The sequence below is a fragment of the Pelophylax lessonae genome (assembly GCF_965119305.1).
Source record: "Pelophylax lessonae genome assembly, chromosome: 11".
In the NCBI taxonomy this organism is placed as follows: Eukaryota; Metazoa; Chordata; class Amphibia; order Anura; family Ranidae; genus Pelophylax; species Pelophylax lessonae.
In genome coordinates this window covers 157,100,382-157,119,404 of record NC_138778.1, presented here as the reverse complement: position 1 = coordinate 157,119,404, position 19,023 = coordinate 157,100,382, and the positions used below count along the sequence as shown (strand labels likewise).

Genomic DNA, 19,023 nt, shown 5'->3' with positions numbered 1-19,023 from the left:
ATAGCGGGACTGCGACTTTGCGGCGGACAGATCGGACCCCTAACTGACATTTTTGACACTTTTGGGGGTACCAGTGACATTACTACAGTAATCAGTGCTAAAAATATGCACTGTTACTGTAATAATGACACTGGCAGGGAAGGGGTTTACCTAGGGGTGATCAAAGGGTTAATTGGGAGCCTAGGGGAGTGTTTTCTAACTGTGGGGGGAGAATTTTGAAATGACCACAGAGACCTGTGTTGCTATATAGAAGGATCACAGGCACTCTGTGATCATTTCAGAGAGAACAATGGTCAGCTGTGTTTACAACAGCTGTCCGTACTTCTTTCTCAGCTGGGAGCGATCGGGGGTGGCAATCGCAGCCGCTTGTCCTGTGGATCGGCATCCCCACTGCCTAGTGGGGGCGGTATCCCCCTCCCTGCACCACTCCCCCGAACCGGCGTACTCCTACGTCGATTTGCGCAGCCGAGCCAACCTGCCACAGTATATATGCAGTGGGTCGTCGGCAAGTGGTTAACATGTGTGAGGTCTAAAGAATAGTACAGTATAAGTAGCTTTAGTAGCTTTTTTTCTTACAGGAGATTTCAGATCAGTTTTCTCAAACACACTTTCTCTCTCCCTCAGTTTTTTTATTTTTTTTATTTCTCTCTTTTGCTTTCTCTTTACCTCACCCTCCAGTTCTCACACATACCCAAGCTCAACAAGACCTTATTATCTGCTTGGGCTTCTTGGGGAGAGGGATCTGACTCAGCAGCTTGAAATGACAGCTATCTCACCTCTGCCATAGTACTGCTATGGGTAATGAGGGGGATGTGTAGAGAAATTACATATAAAGAAAAATAAAAGCTGAATATTTAAACATAAAGCCTTCTTTGCCTGAAGGTACAGACATTTATGTGGACAGGCATTTGGGGTTATTAAGGCCCCTTTCACACAGGTGGACCGTTCAGATCCGCCTGTCCGTTTTTTTGGCGGATCTGAACGGTCCCCCCATGCATCCCTATGGGGCATCGGATGTCAGCGGAGACATGTCCACTGACACCCGATCCGATCCAATCCGTCAAATCTGGACGGATGGAAACCCTATTTTCTATCCATCCAGCGGATCGGATTGGATGAGAACGGACCGACGGTCCGTTCCCATCCGATTCCCCCATAGAGATGTATGGGGCTGTGACAGCTGTGTCTCCGCACACAGTGCAGAGAACAGCTGTCATTCTCCTGCTCAGCGGGGGATCGGCGGATCAATCCCCTGCTGAGAAAAGCAGAGTCCGTTTGACGGACTATATGTGTGAAAGAGCCCTTAAGGAGATGAGGAGATGTGCACATTTCCCACCCTTCCTCTGCACATTTCTTGAAATGTAAGACAGATTTGATATTTGCAAAGGATTCCTACATTATTTGAGAGTTTGTAAAAGCAGTAGGATTTCTGGGGTCAGATGTGGGCCCCAAACCAATTCCCAGTAATTACACATGCAACACATAGTGGGTCTGCTTGGAAAAAGACACATGTCCATCTAGTTTAAAAAAAAAAAAACATATATATGTACACAGACCCACAGTTGATCCAGAGGAAGGCAAAAAAACCAACAGCACAGCATGATCCAATTTCCTACAGCAGGGGGAAATATTCCTTCCTGATCCCCAAAGAGGCAATCAGATATTGTCTGGATCAACTTTACTTATAAATGTTAGTACCCAGTTATAATATGTACATTTAGGAGAAAAAAAAATAAAAAGGAAAGAATCCAGGCCTTTTTTAAAGCAATTTACCAAGCTGGCCAGAACCATCTCTTGAGGGAGTCTATTCCACATTTTCACAGCGTATTTTGAGATGAAATCTGTTTTCTACTAGACGTAAAGAGTGCCCCTTGTCCTCTGTGATAACCTTAAAGTGAATAACTCAATGCCAAGTTCATTATATGGACCCCTTATGTATTTATACATGTTGATAATATCCCTCTTAATCTCTTCTCAAAAGACAGTATTTGTACATGTTGATCAAGAAAGAATAAATTCAGTTCCTCTAATCTTTTTTCATAGCTGAGCTCCTCCATGCCTCTTATCAGTTTGGTTGTTCTTCTCTGCATTTTCTCCAGTTCCTCGATATCCTTTTTAAGAACAGGTGCCCAAAACTGAACTGCATATTCCAGGTGAGGTCTTACTAATGATTTGTACAGGGGCAAAATTATATCTCTCTCTCTGGAGATGATGCCTCTGTTAATTCAAGAAAGGACTTTGTTTGCTTTGGAAACTGCAGCTTGGCATTGCATGCTATTATTAAGCTTATGATCTACCAGAACACCCAGATCCTTCTCCGCTATGGATTCCCCCCAGTTGTACCCCCCCTAGTAGGTTTGGAGCATGCATATTCTTATCCCCCAAGTGCATAACTTTACATTTATCAACATTAAACCTCATTTGCCACACAGCTGTCGAATGAAACAGTGCATTGAGGTTGGCTTGTAAGTTGGAGACATCCTGTAAGGACGTTATTCAAATGCAAAGCTTGGTGTCACCTGCAAAGACTGAAATTTTACTTTTAATCCCAGACCCTATAACATTTATAAAGATAATAAAAAGTAAGGATCCCAACATTGAACCTTGGGGTACACCACTGATAGACTTAGACCAGATGTGTCAAACACAAGGGCCGTGTGCCATTTCATGTGGCCCTTACATCTTCTCTAGAGCTGCAGCTCTAGAAAAGATGCAAGGGCCACATCCAGCCCTCTTTTGGGTCTCCTCAATACCCTGCACTTTCTGATTCCCAGCTCTGCCCCCAGCTTCTTCCCCGCAGGAACACAGGGTAAGGGGATGCATTGTTATGTAAGGGGGGTTGGGGGGGGGAGGGGCTCTTGACATCTAATGTCAAGGGGTTGGGATACTCTGGACATCTAGTATTACAGATATAACTGGCCCTTTGAGGGCAATCATAATGCTGATGCGTCCCTTGATGAAGTTGAGTTTGACACCCCTGCCTTAGGCCATTCAGAGTACAAATCATTAACCACTACTCTGAATACAATCTTTTAGCCAGTTTTCTATCCATTTACAAATGGATTTTTCCAAGCCTGTAGACTTTACCTTACACATTAGCCGTGTACACAATCAAATCAAACAGCCTTTTTACACAATTCGGAGGATAACCCCTTAGGTTCCACAGTGGGTATAACAAGCATGCTTTACTGCATATACAGACTGATTTTACTGTTGTGGGTTTAGTAACACTTTAACATTTGCTAGTTTACAGGATGTACATCTTTCATTAGACTAGTCTCATTTAACATCTTCAGATTCCATTATTCAGACCATCTACCTGGATGAAATGCGTTAACTAAAAAGTTCTGAAGGTTTCAGTATCACTCTATGCAGGCTATATGGAGCAGGATTTTTTAGTTGACCCTGTTGTGCTATAACGAAACTGGCACTTGTCATAACCTTATGCGAGTAATACAGTAACTGCCATTCTTTAGCTTATTCTAGCTTTTATACTGACACTCAGGCTTTAGTACTTTTTAAGTCACTGACCTGAAATAAATAATTAAATGTTCTTATCTGTTTTCTTGTGATTGGCCAGTCACTCAAAATATTGAAGCAAGGGGGATCAACATAAAATGTAGGTAGTTAACATTCAGATGCAGATATCAGGGTAGCACAGTGGCTAAGTGGTTACTGCTTCTGCCTAGCAGCACTATAGTCATTGGTTCGCATCTCAACTACGGCACTACCTGCCTGGAGTTTGCATGGTAACCCTGTGCCTGTGCGGATTTCCTCCCACATTCCAAAGACATGCTGGTAAGAAAATTGTCCCTAGTATGTGTACGTATGAATGTGAGTTAGGGACCTTAGATTGCAAGCTCCTTGAGGGCAGTGACTGATCTTTCACACAGGCTTTCCGCCCATCGGACTCTGTTTTGCTCAGCAGGAACCGATCCACCGATCCCCACTGAGCAGGCGGTTGACAGATCCGTCTCCGCTCTGTGTGCAGAAACGGACCTGTCAGATCCCCGTTCTCCTCTGCCTCTCCTCTCCACCGCCTGTCCACTTTCATCCGATCCTAACCGATCCGATCTTCCAGACGGATGGAGCATAGGGTTTCCATACGTCTGGATTTCACAGGCAGGATCAGACCGGATAGCAGCGGGTATGAGCGGACATGTCACCGCTGACATCTGCTGCTCCATGGGGTGCATGGAGCATCCAATCAGGTTCGCCTGAAAATCTGACAGGCAGATCTGATCGGAAAGCCCGTGTGAAAGGGCCCATACACTCACCGGCCACTTTATTAGGTACACCATACCGGGTTGGACCCCAGTTTGCCTTCAGAATTACCCTAATTCTTCGTGGCATAGACAAGGTGTTGAAAACATTCCTCAGAGATTTTGGTCCATAGTGACATGATAGCATCGAGCAGTTGCTGCAGATTTGTCGGCTGCACATCCATGATGCGAATGTCCCGTTCCAACACATCCAAAAGGTGCTCTATTGGATGAGATCTGGTGAGTGTGGAAGCCATTGGAGTACAGTGACCTCATTGTCATGTTTAGGAAACCAGTGGTGAGATGATTTGAGCTTTGTGACATGGTGCATTATCCTGCTGGAAGTAGCCATCAGAAGATGGGTACACTGTAGTCATACCAATACCACCAGCCTGAACTGTTGATACAAGGCAGGATGGATCCATGCTTTCATGCTGGTTTTACCTTATTTACATAGGGAATCTTGCTATTTTTTTCCTTCATACCTGCTTAGTACTGTTAGCGCATTGGTTTTTTTCTTTTAAAGAAACTTTATTGTAACAAATGTACGGTACATGGAAAATGCAGGTGTAAAATGAGCAACACATTTTACATTTTGTGGGGTCAGATGCCGAGCAAAAACAAAGGCTCGTGACTGACCGGGGGGATGTAATAACATGTTACATTACATAAGATCAAGCATTCAAACACACTAGAACCCTAGTTGGATGGATCTATGGCATTTTTTGGCACTATAGCCAGGAGGGGTATTGGAAAAGAACAAAGAAAAGGGGGGGGGGGGAGTAACAACAAGGATAAAAGGAGGGGACGGGGAAAATAGATAGGGTGTCGAGGCCAGACCTACAGCAACTGAGTCCTACCCAGGGGTAGTGTAAAGAAAAGAGTCCGCTTGCAGGTTAGTGTGCACATCCTTAGGTAGCGAATCCATAAAATCCTGTCATGTGCGTGAGAAACGGTCAGCAATGGATTGAAGGTGGAAGTCCGTGTTGAGCCGGTCTTTGGTCATAAGGCTTAAGAGTTCACGATGTACTTGTGACACGGATGGGCCCACCGTTGAAATCCAGTTAGCAAGTATAACTCTGCGAGCTATCAGTAGGCAAATAAGAATCCAATTGCGAGGGTGAGGTTTAGGGCGGCTGGTCCATACCCGAAGCTGTTTGTCCCAGTGTCCAAAGATGAGTAGGAGTGGATCTTCTGGTAGTTGTAGGAGTGTAATCCGTTCAATGAGTGAAAGCACTTGGTCCCAGAATTTGGAGATGTAGGAGCAAGACCAGAACCTGTGATGAAGGTTCAGTCTGTATGTTTTACATTGGGGGCAGAGGCTTGTAGATGGATCGTCCTTGTTGGAGGTGAAAGGAATATAGGCCCTATGAAGAATTTTCAGTTGCGTTCCCCGTGCATTGGTTTTTGATATTACCATGCTTTCATATTGTTTACACCAAATTCTGACCATACCATCTGAATGTGGCAGCTGAAATCGAGACTTGTCAGACCAGACAACGTTTTTCCAATCTTCTATTGTCCAATTCTGGTGTGCCTTTGCGGATTTTAGCCTCAGTTTCCTGCCCTTAGCTGACAGGAGCGGCACCCGGTGTGGCCTTCTGCTGCTGTAGCCCATCTGCTTCAAGGTTCGATGTGTTGTGTGTTCAGAGATGATATTCTGCATACCTTGGTTGTAACGAGTGGTTATTTGAGCTACTGTTGCCTTTCTATCATCACGCACCAGTCTGCCCATTCTCCTCTGACATCAACACGGCAATTTCGTCCACACAACTTCTGCTCACTGGATTTTTTATTTATTTTTTTAGGACCATTCTCTGTTGTTGAATGGTTGTGTGTGAAAATCCAAGTAGATCAGCAGTTTTTGGTATACTCAGACCAGCCCGTCTAGCACCAACAACCATGCCATGTTCAAGGTCACTTAAATCCCCTTTGTTCCCCATTCTGATGCTCAGTTTGAACTTCAGCATGTCATCCTTTACCATATCTAGATGCCTAAATGCATTGATTTGCTGCCACGTGATTGGCTAATTAGCAATTTTTGTTACCAAGCAATTGAACAGGTGTACCTAATAAAGTGACCGGTGGGTGTGTAATGTAAAGCTCTGCACGGCGCTATTTAGGTACCTGTAAAATATCAGAAGTTGCAGGCTCTTTATTTTTCTCATCCCTTGAATGTTACTCAAACTGGATAGAGCGGTGGAAATTCTTGTGTGAAAGTATCTGTATCACATGAAAACAGCTCTGGTGGGCTTCAAAGGTGGTTAAACAAGATAGAAGAGGTTACGGTAATGATCAGCGTGTACTTTATTTTGTAACCTTTGCATTCTCCCCCTTCCTGTGGAAAGAAAAGTATAAATATAGCCTTGAGTTTAAGGTGAAGGCTTGTGTTAGACCAGGAAAGGAAGTCCCTGCAACACATGTATAATGCACCAGTTTGTCACATCTCAAGGCTGCTAACTCTGTTCTACCATAAGTAAATCCAATAATGGAACCTCTTTGGGACTGAGAATACCAGGAAAGGTATTCATGAAAAGGGGGGCAAGGTAAATTTAATGTAGATGCAGATTTCAAAGCTTCGGGACTGCTGTGTTCCTGCAGTCGGCTTCTATTACCTTTTGTTAGGGCCATTTTACCGAATGGGCATGCTAGGCAGTTGCCCAGGGGGCCCCACCTGCCCAGCAACCCAGCTCCAGCCAAGCATTAGTCCCGAATCCCGTGTGCATCACACCGCCGAACTTAGCAGGTGGCAATCGCCCATCGGCCCTGCGCTGCTGTCAGGCCACTTGGGCCGTGGAGGGGGGGCCCACAACTGCAGGAATGCCTGTCTGCCTCCACGGGAACAGGCACACACAGGACAGTCGAGTCTGACTCCCATCTATGTGTGTGTTCACCGGACCCAACCACCGAACTTGGAAGCTGTCATTAGCCTGGCAATGCTGTACCAATAAATATCGCCTTATCAATAATTTGTATTTTTATTCTTGTGCGTGATTGTGTAGGCGGGGCCCCAGTGGACTGCATTGCCCGGGGGCCCTTTAATGCTCTTAAGATGACACTGCCTTTTGTGCCGGTTCACACTATAGTGATGTCAGACATCACATATGATTCGCACAGCACTGGGAGGTGGGTAGGGGGTGGAATCAAGAGACAGTGCTCAGAGATGGGTAGGGGGTGGAGACAAGAATTGACTCAGAAGGGGGGAGTTCCTGCACCTATTCTCTGAGAAAAAAAGCCCCTATAGGATGTGGTGCCAAAGTAATGTTTAAAAGGATAAATTCACCTTTTTTTTTTTTTTTTTTTTTTTTTACAGGTAAAAATTTGCCTGTATGCGTGTGCATTTACAAATTTTTCTTTAGGAGCCTGGAAAGCATTGCATCAGCGATCAGCAGATCACGGGTGCCATGCAGGGCTCCTGCAGACTCTCAGATGTTGATTTACTAAAGGCAAATAGACTGTGCACGTTGCAAAGTGCAGTTGCCCTCTGCGAGTGCAGTTGCTCCAGAGCTTAGTAAATAAGGTAAGACTGCACTTGGCAGAAAATAACTAATCACGTTCAAGGAAAATAAAAAAAACATCGTTTTTTGCTTGCACATGATTGGATGATGGAAGTCAGCAGAGCTTCTGCTTATTTACCAAGCTGTGGCGCAACTGCACTTTACAAAGTGCACAGTCTTTTTTCCTTTAGTAAATAAACCCCTCAGCGTGAGCTCTCTGCCCGTACATTGTACGGGCAGACAGTTTTACACTGACAGGAACAATCTATGTACTACCACAGCGCTCACAGCGCCATGGTAGTTAATTGAGAACTACAAGCGACAACTGCAAAGGATGTCGGTACTTGTAGTTCATTCATTCACAGAACTCTGTGATGTGGCCGTGTGGGTGGAGCCCCGCACAGCCATGCTCTTTTCAAAAAGTGACAGCTGGTATGGGGAACTTCTCCTCGTACTAATGTCACACACAGGTCTTGGATCACAGGGCCACTTGCAGGAGTGGGAAGATGTTACATGTTTCACCCTAAAAACAGGTGTAACATATAACATGTTGCCAAAGCTTAAAGCGTTTGTTATCCTAAAAACTAAACAAAAAAAAACAGATACTGTTCCCTTAAATCATGTTAAACAGCACAGTGCTTGTGCTGTGTAATTTGGCCTACTGTATCACCTAAAATACCTGGCTGATTCTGCCAGTTTCTACCCTCCCCTCTGTACACTGACCATGGTGTATCATGGCTGCTGAGCCCTGACACCGTGGTCAGTGTATGCGCCTCCGTCATCCGCAGTCCTGCAATGTCCTCTCTGTCCTCCTCTCCCCCCTCCCTGTCTGCTGTGTCAGTGCCCATCCCTCCACTCCTGCTGCTCTCATATTTATTATAAATGAATCCCATCCCCTCTGTATTATAACACTGAGTGCTCCTTTCTTATAGAAAAAATATGCTGATCTGTACCTATATCACAGCGGCTCCCAGCTAACACGTGATCGCTCGGCTCTCTCTCTCTCCTCTCTTCCCCTCCTCCCCGGTGACATCAGCTGCAGTGCTCGGGCCCGCCCACTGGAGCTGTCAGCGGGGCAGAGAAGAGAGCCGAGGGATCAGCTGATCGCCGGGAGCCGCTGTGATATAGGTACAGATCGACATATTTTTTCTATAAGACAGGCACAGGAGCACTTAGTGTTATAATACAGAGGGGATTTGATTTTTTTTTATAGTAGCGGCTTAAGTGGTTGCTAAGCCACTTTCATGACCTTGTATAATCCTCTTCGTTTCCCAAGCCTGTGTACCTCTGTCTATGTGTTTTATTTAAAAAAAAAAATGCTGTATATAGCTGATTTCAGTGTGCTCCTCTCCCCGTCTGACAGCTGCAGGGGGTGGGGCCGAGATTTCCCTGCTGACGTCACTCGGGAGGAGAGAGAGAAAGCCGGCCAGTCACGTGATCGCTGGGCAGCGCACTGAATTCAGGTATATACAGAATTTTTTTTAACAAAACACATAGAGGCACACAGGCTTAGGAAACCAAGAGGATTATACAACATATTACAGTTATTTCTGCAGTAGGAAGGGCAGACGGGCCAAGACATGGAGCTGACAGCCAGGGAAAGGAGGGGGAAGAGAACACAGGAGAGCAGAGAACAGGGCTGAGGATGATGGAGGAACGTAAACTGACCACAGATTCAGGGCTCAGCAGCCATGATACACCATGGTCAGTGTACAGGGGGAGGGCAGAACCAGGCAGGATCAGGTTTTTTATGTGATACAAGGGGCCAAATTACACAACAAAAGCACTGTGCTGTATATCATGCTTTAAAGTAACAGGATCATTTTTTTTTTTTTTTTTTTTTAGGTTAAAAAATGCTTTACCTTTAAGCCAGATAAATATGAAATATTGCATACGAATATTTTTTATTCTGATGTTCAGCCCTTAGGTGGCACTCTAGTCTTCTTCTCACATGTTTTGCATACATAGTTACATAGGTTGAAAAAAAGGCACAAGTCTGTCCGGCTCAACCAATAAAAAACAAAAACCAGTAAAAAAAACACAACCACACAATCCCATATTTTGCAGACTTTCCTTTTCTGCTTTGCTGAAAACAGCCTGGTTGTTTACAGAGATTGATAGCTGAAAACCCCCCTCACTTCCTACAGCTATTTCTGAGGTCCAGTGTTTTAATCAGAGTGAGTCTGATGTTTATCTATAAAACAAATAATTCATATTAATGTGAAAAGAAAAATAGTAATAATAGTTAAAAAAAAAACTGTTTAAATTTAAAATAAAAGTGACCCAAAACCACAATAATTCACCTTTAAATCGTATGTGAAGCCCAGAGGACACAAAGAAGGAAAATGTAGTGCAGGCATAGAACTTTAACAATGTGCTTTGATTTTTTTTTTGGTCACATGATCTCCTTTTTATTTGTTCTTCTGCTGCCGGGAGAAGTCAGTGATTATTGCTAGCAGCTATAGCAACCGCTAGCGATAATCGCAAGAGAATCCAGCAGGCTGGTTGTACCCAAGTTAATGGATCGATTAACTTGGTACATTCAGCCTGTCCATTAATGGGTCGAATCTTGGCTGGTTCCTGCAGAACCGGCCGAGATTTGAACCGTGTATGGCCGGCCTTAGTTATATCTTGTTGACATTATCCATTTTTACCTACACCATATGCCTTTAGCTTTTCTTTGATTTTGTTCCCTTGTTTACCTTACAACGTGAGAAACGTTAGAAAGTGGTGTTAATGTGGTCTTCAGCTGATGAAATTGTTACCATGTGGTCTCTTTGTACTCTTTGGTCATAAAGTCTGCCGTGCTACACCGTTTTTGCAAAGATTAATGTCCTTTATGTGTAGGAAGCCACAGAGCACGTACTTGTTTGAATGAATGTTTATAGCAAATTTCAGGGCTTTTTTTCAGCTGGAACTTGGTGGAACTCCGTTCTACTACCTTTGGCTCAGGCCCTCTGCTATCTGCTCACCACTATCACTTGTAAACACAGGGGTCTGGCTTCTGTATTTACAAGTAACAGCTTGTCTCCCAACGGATTCCATAGATCTGATCTCCTGAGTGGCCCCCACTGAGTGTAGGATGGGGACAAAGGAGATACAGGTGCCCGTGGTGCAGTGGGGATGTGGACACACCTACTGGATGAGCTCCCTGCAAGAGAGAGAGGCGGAGCCACCTACAGTGTGCAGAGAGGTACTAGAGAAGAAGAGGGGTGAAAATGAGATGTGGTTGGGGGAAGCAAAGGTAAGCAGCTGTGGAAGAAGGCTGAGCTCTGCACTCTATGTGTAGCGCACCCCTGAACACTTTACTCTGTGTGTAGTGCACCCCTGAGCTCTGCACTCTATGTGTAGCGCACCCCTGAACTCTGCACTCTGTGTGTAGTGCACCCCTGAACTCTGCACTCTATGTGTAGGGCACCCCTGAACTCTGCACTCTATGTGTAGTGCACCCCTGAACTCTGCACTCTATGTGTAGTGCACCCCTGAACTCTGCACTCTATGTGTAGCGCACCCCTGAACTCTGCACTCTATGTGTAGCGCACCCCTGAACTCTGCACTCTGTGTATAGCGCACCCCTGAGCTCTGAACTCTATGTGTAGCACACCCCCGAACTCTGCACTCTGTGTGTAGCGCACCCCTGAGCTGTGCACTCTATCTATAGTGCACCCCTGAACTCTGCACTCTGTGTGTAGCGCACCTCTGAACTCTGCACTCTGTGTGTAGTGCACCCCTGAACTCTGCACTCTATGTGTAGGGCACCCCTGAACTCTGCACTCTATGTGTAGTGCACCCCTGAACTCTGCACTCTATGTGTAGTGCACCCCTGAACTCTGCACTTTATGTGTAGTGCACCCCTGAACTCTGCACTCTATGTGTAGTGCACCCCTGAACTCTGCACTCTATGTGTAGTGCACCCCTGAACTCTGCACTCTGTGTGTAGCGCACCCCTGAGCTCTGAACTCTATGTGTAGCACACCCCTGAACTCTGCACTCTGTGTGTAGCGCACCCCTGAGCTGTGCACTCTATGTATAGCGCACCCCTGAACTCTGCACTCTGTGTGTAGCGCACCCCTGAGCTCTGCACTCTATGTATAGCGCACCCCTGAACTCTGCACTCTGTGTGTAGCGCACCCCTGAGCTCTGCTTTCTATGTATAGTGCACCCCTGAACTCTGCACTCTGTGTGTAGTGCACTCCCGAACTCTGCACATGGAGAACCCCTGAACTCTGCACTCTGTGTATAACCCCACCAAACTGCACTCACTTCCAGAGAATATCAGAGAGCCATCTTCTCTAAACTCATTCAAATCAAATCTAAAATGTTTTTTCTTTAGACAAGCTTTCCCTTAATTTTCCCTTTATTCCTTTCTGTTATCCTGTGTAGTTCTTGTATTTTGTTTGTAAAGCACTTTGAGTAGCTACCTTTAAAGAAGTTAGATAAAATAAAGTTTATTTTTACTATTATTTTATATTTCAAATTGTATATGATATTTATTACATATTTAGTGCTCTGGCTAGTGGTCTCTGAAAGACACAATGCATGCATAATCCAAAGGAAGATCGAATAAAGAGTATCTATCTATTGTCAAGGAACAGTATAATACAGCCACATAAGAATCTCAAACATTTCAGCCACTTAAGCCTTAGGCCCCTTTCACATGGGCGATCCGATCCGCCTGTCAGTTTTTCAGTTGGACCTGATTGAATGCTCCATGCATCCCTATGGGGCAGGGGATATCTCCGCTGACACCCGCTGCTATCCGATCCGATCCTGTCCGTGAAATCCAGACGGATGGAAACCCTATTTTCTATCCGTCTGGAGAATCGGATGGGATCGGATAATCTCATCTGATCTCCCCATAGAGGCAGCGGGGATCTGACAGCTCCGTCTCTGCACACAGAGCTGTCATTCGCCTGCTCAGCGGGGATCGGCGGATCGATCCCTCGCTGAGCAGAGAACGGACCTCGTCGGGCTGTGTGCCGTGTGAAAGGACCCTTAATCATGTTGAAATCTTATGTGGCTGTATTTCTACTGCTCCTTGACAATAAATAGATGCTCTTTAATCGATCTTCACCAAGGTACTGGCTTTTCCTTTGGATTGGTTTTGCATAGTAGCCCTGAGGAAAGGGGTAGAAATTCCCCAAAAAACATGTTGGCTAAACCTGTTTACTTCAATACACTTGACCATTCATTTCATCAGTTGAGTCACATTTTTTTTGTCATCTTTTTTTTTCAGTCAACATCAGTTTTTCATCCTTTGTCATCAGTTTTTTAACAGTTTTTAATCCCTTGTCATCAGTTTTTCATTCTTTCTCATCAGTTTTTCATCCTTTGTCACCTGACAGGGGAATCCCTCCTGCCGAGACATTGTCTTCTCCCAGCAGGGGCAGGTGGGGAAGCCGTCCCTGCCGGGAGAATACAGTGATTATCGCTATATTATTATGATTATTGCTATAGCAGCTGCTTGCGATAATACAAAACAAATCCGACTGGCTGGTTGCACCCAAGTTGATCGATCGATCAACTGGGTACATTCAGCCTGCCCATTAATGGTTCAGCAGCAACCAGCCGAGATTCAAACTGCATATGGCTGACATAAGCAATTGAAAGGAATGGTTCCTTTTGGTGCAAGCTACAGAAGACACATGTACATTATCTGCAATTAATCATCACTTGTAAGGATTTCTGTTTATGGTAGCATGATGAAGATCTACCTGTGTAGTTTAGACCTAGCTATATTCAACAGCGAATGGATGGAAGTGTTGGGTTAACCAGCAATAGTAAGGTTAGCGAAGACTAGGAGTTCACTGAATCCTTCATTAGCTAAGCTATAAATTGTGGACTTTATCTATTTATTTTTCATTATCGAGATGTCCATGTGCTTTAAAGTGATTGTAAAGTAAATTTTCTTTTTTAAATACCAAACATGTTATACTTACCTCCTCTTTGTAGTTGGTTTTGCACAGAGCAGCCCAGATCCTCCTCTCCTCGGGTCCCTCGTTGCTGCTCCTGGCCCCTCCCTCCTATCGAGTGCCCCCTCAGCACGTAGCTTGCTATGGGGGCACCCGAGCCGAGCTGCAATTTGGCCCCGCCCCCTTAACTCTCCTGATTGGCTCACGGACTTTGATTGACAGCCACGGGAGCGAATGGCACCACGGCTGTATCTCAGCCAATCAGGAGGGAGAGTCAGACGGCCAAGGGACTCGTGGACATCGCTGGGGCTCAGGTAAGTATTAGGGGTGCATGGGGAGCTGCTACACACAAGAATGCATTAAGATAAAAAACCTTCTACATTTACAACCCCTTTAACCTTTAGTGGGGGATCGCATTGTCTATAGAATGAGTTAATTTGAGTTTACTTTTGCTTTTATGTTTCTTTTGGTAAAGCTACAACAGCTTTTTAATTTTCTCAGTTTTTGACTTCAGTCTTGTAGCACTGAGAGGCTTTGTGCTGTTTTTTTTTTTTTTTTTTGTGTGTATGGTGCTAGGATCTTTGTTCTCATGTGAATGACGTATCAGAAGGTGTTAGCCCAGTTCTCACATAAGGAGATGTTCAAAAAGCATCTCCTGTGAACATTTTTTGTGGTTTTATTTCTCCATCAAAAGACCAACACATTGGAGAACTATACACTTCATCTGAGAAATGTTTAGTTACACCCGAAAACATGAGAAGCTGACTAAATTTAAATGTAAAGTAAAAGTAAATGCTTAAAGGCAATGTACACAAAAAAAGCCACTCTAACTCGAATCGAGTGAAAAAGCAGGGCTAAGCTATAGCAACGAAGGCTTAATATTTTTGGGCTAAATATTTACTTTATTGCACAAATATCCAAAAAGAGTAAAACCACATATCTATAATAATTTATAATCAAGCAGTGTCGCGCCAGAACAAATCAGAAAATCAGAATGACAACTGTGAAAAAGATGAAAGAAACTAAGCTTTCAAAAATGTGAATAAGTTAAACAAAAGTCATATATAGTGCATAATATGTGAGAATAAAAGTCTCCATCAGATTAGTCCCAAGTTCCAAACAAGTAACACAGGACATACATGAAGAGTAAAGAGAGAAGAAATCTAGTGCTCTCTGCTTATTTCTACAATAATTTATTAAATAAGTAGCTGCACTTACATACACGGCACTCAGCAGTGCCTGCTTCAAACACAGTTCGTATACAACAGGGAAAGATGCAACGTCGGGTATGCAGGCTCCGCCCCATATACGCGTTACGTCAGCGCTTCCCAGCTGTGACTTCCTCGGTAGGGGTGGAGTCTGCATACGATGTCTCACACTAAATAGCCAATCCAGGCTGAAATGCTTGCTGGTAATTGGACAGTGGAGTCGGCACCCGCCCGAGAAACCACCCTCAGAGCGGGACACCGGAAATATAATCTAACCATATATCAAGAGGTGACACAGACACAATATCCGTATAATTACATAATAATTCAAATAAAACATCCCAGCAAGCTAAATATACCGGAGACTGCATACCAGACATCGCATCCTAACAATTTTTTCCAAAAAATACATATTTAAAACCAATACAGTAAACCCCCGCTCCATCGCGGTTCCGTTTTTGCGGTCCCGGTATATTGCGTTTTTTTTTGTAATGTTATTTTACTATATAAATCATTAAAGATTAAATATTTTTGTGTTTTCCATAGCTCTTGCTATGTCTCTCAGTATCTTTTATGTGTTTAAATGAGTTTCTATTGTTTTAAAAGTGTGTTTTAAAGACCATAAAATGCTTTTACACGTAAAGTGACAGTAAAAAAAACATGTCTACAATGCATTTTAATAGGGTTTTTCTATTTTCGCGGATTTTCACTTTTCGCGGCTGGGTCCGGAACGTAACCCCCGCAATGGAGGGGGGTTTACTGTATATCAATTTATTTAATTAAAAATGTATTAAATTAATGGCAGCTATTAAATATAAAACAATAGGTTATAATAATAAAATAACACTAGAAAATTGGCATATTATATATATATATATAATTATTCAAATGCATCAAAATATTAATAAAAATACTGATAAAAATATATAAATATTTTGTTTTATTTTATTACACACCTATGTCAAAGAATCATAATACTAATTTAAATATTTAAATAAATACTGGATCTAGAAAGAGGTAAAATATTGATAAAGAATAATTAATTAAAATTACTTATCACTAATAAAACAATTTAAATCAAAATCAATATTTAAACCTCTTTTAGGTTTAAAACCTTAGTTTCATAGATCCAAAAAGATTCCCTTTTACTGAGCTGGCGTATAAAATTCCCGCCTCTCCAATGTCTCTTTACTAATTCTATGCCCTAAAATTTTAAAGAATCAGGTTTTTTGTCATGTACTTCCTTGAAGTGTCTGGACACATTATGTGAAGTCTCACCTTTTTTAGTATTTTTAACATGTTCTGCTATTCTTACAGTGAGAGATCTAGATTTGCGGCCCACATATTGGAGCCCGCACCCACACTCCAACATATAGACTACCCCTATTGTGGAGCAGGTAATCAGATCCTTGATCTGATATTCCTTGCCAGTGCTATTGTATCTAAATGTCTTTCTCTTTTTGGGGTTATTTTTAGTCTGACGACATACCCCACATCTCCCACATGAAATCCTGTAGAAATTAGCAGAGAGCATTAGATTTCTTCTCTCTTTACTCTTCATGTATGTCCTGTACGATCGGAAGTGACACCCAGGATCAGTCTTCCTGTATATGGTCTAATATCTCCCCTAATTGAGGGAAAAATGCTTGGATTGATGTGTATTGTCCAGGTCTGAAAACAAGATGAGAGGCCACTTTATGTGGTAAAGGAAGCGCATTCACGGAGGTGTTACTTGTTTGGAACTTGGGACTAATCTGATGGACACTTTTATTCTCACATATTATGCACTATATAATGACTTTTGTTTAACTTATTCACATTTTGAAAGCTTAGTTTCTTTCATCTTTTTCACAGTTGTCATTCTGATTTTATGATTTGTTCTGGCGCGACACTGCTTGATTATTAATTGATTTGATTGTGAGGTGTGAGCACTGTTCAGTGTCTGCTGCCGGATGCAATTTATTTATGCACTGTGTAATAGTTGTTGCACATATATATATTTATACTTATGAGATTTCTGACACATATATTTAGCACATATTCTGTGGTTTTAGCACATAGAGATTAATTTATTATATATATTTTTTGCGCTGATAGATTTTTGATTATTTTACATATCTATAATACTCTATGTTAGACATAAACAGTGCTATCATACCACAATCCCACCACCAGGGTGCATAAAAACAATGTTACTAAATAAATGTCCGATTGTCTAAAGGTCCTTTCACATGGGCTTTCCGACTTTTGCTTAGCGGGGATCGATCTGCTTACTTTGCAGAGACAGACCCATCAGATCCCCACTCTCCTCTATGGAAGATCAGATGAAAACGGACCACCTGTCCGTTTTCATCCGATCCTCCAGACGGATGCAAAATAGGGTTTCCATCCGTCCGGATTTCACTGACAGGATCGGATTGGATGGCAGCGGGTGTCAGCGGAGATGTCTTTGCTGACATCCGCTGCTCCATAGGGATGTATGGAGTAGTGATCGACCGATATCCTTTTTATTGTTGCCGATACCGATATTTTGCCCATTGAATATCGGTATCGACCAATATTGGCCGATATTTTTGTACATTTAAAATTTTAAATCACTTGACAGGTACGCTTGTGAAGGGATCTGGGGGTCTAAAAGACCCCAAACCCCTCCTCTGCACTTAAAAGTAGACATCCTGAACACCTGAAAATGTTCTGGATGCTGATTCTTCAGTAACCTTATCTCTTCAGCTTTGGGCCAATGGCTTTTCAATACATTTTTAAGGACTTATGATCGTGAAATGACACAAACTGTATTTTGATTTATTTATACGTTTAATTAGTTCTGGACTGGAAGGATTTGCTCCCTTAAAGCGGAGTTCTGGCCACATACAACTTTTTTAGATAAAAACACCCCGCTAATCCTAATCTATCCCTAATTACCCTAACACTAACCCCACATTACAGGTCATTACAGTAAACAAATAAAGATAAATACTTACCTTTAAAATTGATTGCAGAGCGCGGCCATCTCTGTTGTGGGCGTCTGAAGCCGCTGTGTCCTTCCTGGAACTGGCTACCCAGAATTACCGATCGCAATCTCACGCATGCGCTGTAGATTGTGATTGGCATTCTGAATAGCGGCCGGCCGTTCCCATTGCATCCTGGGATTGATGACGCTCATCTCCCAGGACGCAATGAGAAGGAGGAAGTGACGTCGGCGGCCATGTCCGCAGAGGGAGGAAGAGGAAGGAAGGTAAGTATATTTGCATTAAAAACAAGGTAAGTGGAAAGAAAAAAAAATTGCCATTATCCAATACTTTTTCAGGTACTTTAAAGCAAGAGGACAAGCAAAAAATAATTTTTAGGATGGAACCCCGCTTTAATGACCAGGCCATTTTTTGCAATTCGCCACTGCGTTACTTTAGGGGACAATTGCGTGGTTCTGCGACGCTGTACCCAAATAAAATTGATGTAATTTTTCCCACAAATAGATGTTTTTTTTATCAAAAATATGTAGCAGAAAACAAATTGGCCTAAAATGTTAAAAAAAAATTTGATGTATACATTTTTTTTTAAAATGTTATAAAGCAGAATGTGAAAAATATTGTTTTTTTTTGTTCAGAATTGTCGCTATTTTTTTGTTTATAGCACAAAAAAAAAACTGCAGAGGTGATCAAATACCCCCAAAAGAAAGCTCTATTTGTGGGAAAAAAAGGACATCAATTTTATTTGGGCACAACCGCGTATTTGCCCGTTAAAGTAACGCAGTGCCGAATCGCGAAAAATGGCCTGGTCATTAAGGGGGAAAATCTTCCTGTCCAGAAGTCGTTAAACTTGTTTTCCCCCACCACATGGGCACACACAACTAGAGGCTGCAAAGTCCTCTAGGGTAATATCCCTGGCATTTTTCTGAGCTCAAGGAGAAACAAGACAGGTTTTGTAGGGTGATGAAGGTAGGGGCGAGCACAGACACACTAGACCAGAGAAATGGAGGGCTGTGACTTTCAAGAATGGAGAGTGCTGTGCTGAGGAATTGACATTTCCTCAAGCAGTCAAATTTGTTAGCAAGTTCAGAGGCACAATGCAAGTTAATCAAAAATGATTTAAGAAAATGGAAAAAAATGCAAGTGAGAATGTTATTTGATTTTTTCTTTGTTTATAC

At 42.9% G+C, this 19,023-nt stretch overlaps 1 protein-coding gene across 1 annotated transcript in view; it reads left to right on the top strand.

Annotated features, from left to right (window-relative positions):
- Positions 1 to 19,023, top strand: part of IKZF3 (IKAROS family zinc finger 3) — a 204,963-nt gene that overhangs the window by 28,043 nt on the left and 157,897 nt on the right. The window lies entirely within an intron of this gene.